Source organism: Cynara cardunculus, assembly GCF_001531365.2.
Source record: "Cynara cardunculus var. scolymus isolate 2C chromosome LG 2, CcrdV1, whole genome shotgun sequence".
Classification (NCBI taxonomy): domain Eukaryota; kingdom Viridiplantae; phylum Streptophyta; class Magnoliopsida; order Asterales; family Asteraceae; genus Cynara; species Cynara cardunculus.
In genome coordinates, this window is record NC_037529.1 from 36175692 (window position 1) to 36176849 (window position 1158).

Consider the following 1158-nt stretch of genomic DNA (forward strand, 5'->3'; position numbering starts at 1 on the left):
TGGAAAGGTAAGAACATGTATGATTATAATAAATGGCATGAATCATATTATGTATATAATCATCTTGTTAATAGTGCTGAAAAGAAAATATCTTATAGAAATAAATGGTTTGGAAATTTCAACATACCCCAACCCGATACTAACAAAATAGGACCCAAGTTAGTTTGGGTACCAAAATCTACTTAATTTGGTTTTGCAGGTGTGTCCATTTTGTGCTGATCAGAATATCATTTCAGTGATACACCATTGCAGGGGGAGTTGTATTTTATTCCAAACGAGGCTTCTGAACATTTCAGTTCAGGACCCGTGCTTTACCGAGTGTGGTTTCTAAACACTCAGTTTAGAACCCGTGCTTAAAATGTTTCAATTTTTTTTTTATTCTTTTGAGCTTAACTGAATCATTACTTAAATTTGTTTTCTAGGGGGAGTCTCTAGAAATTTTTCAATAAATGTTTTTGGAAATTTTTTTTTGGTAACGAGTATTTTTTCTGAACAGGTATTTCTTGAGATTTTACTTGCGTAATTTCTCGTCGTACATAATTCCAATACCTGTTTCAGCTATTTTTCAAACTGTTATTATCACGTCTCTTATACGAAAATMTTTTTCGGTGATAATACACTCGTTTGTATTCAATTTTGTTTTCTGATTTTTTTTACATTGATTCATATACATTCATTTTTTTTTAATATCATAATTTGTAAACTTGTTCTTACAAATCTTCATTCATTTCTCACATATACCGAATAATCGAATTGTTGTCGCATCATTATTTCGTCAATTTTGCTTAAAGTCAAATTTCTTGATCAATTTTTTATCTGATCATTATGCTTTAAAGAAATAATATTTTGATCAACCTTTGTGTGCATAACGCTAAATTTTAGGAGGGACTGAGTGCTTATCAGAAATACCTCTATGGAATGTCAAAACCGACAGACCTACCCAAGAGGACAACCATATCTGAGTGGGTTTAAATAAAAAAGGGTTTGTGTCCTGAGACTAAAATGAAAAAGAGAGGGGTAGTTGTTGTGAGCTAAAAGAATTGCGAGAGTTGTGTCAGGATTAAAAGAAAATGAAAATCTTGTTCCAAACTTATATAATCCGGGCATACCACATAATCTATTAGTTCTCGATTCTTTGGAGACTAATATTGAAAAAGG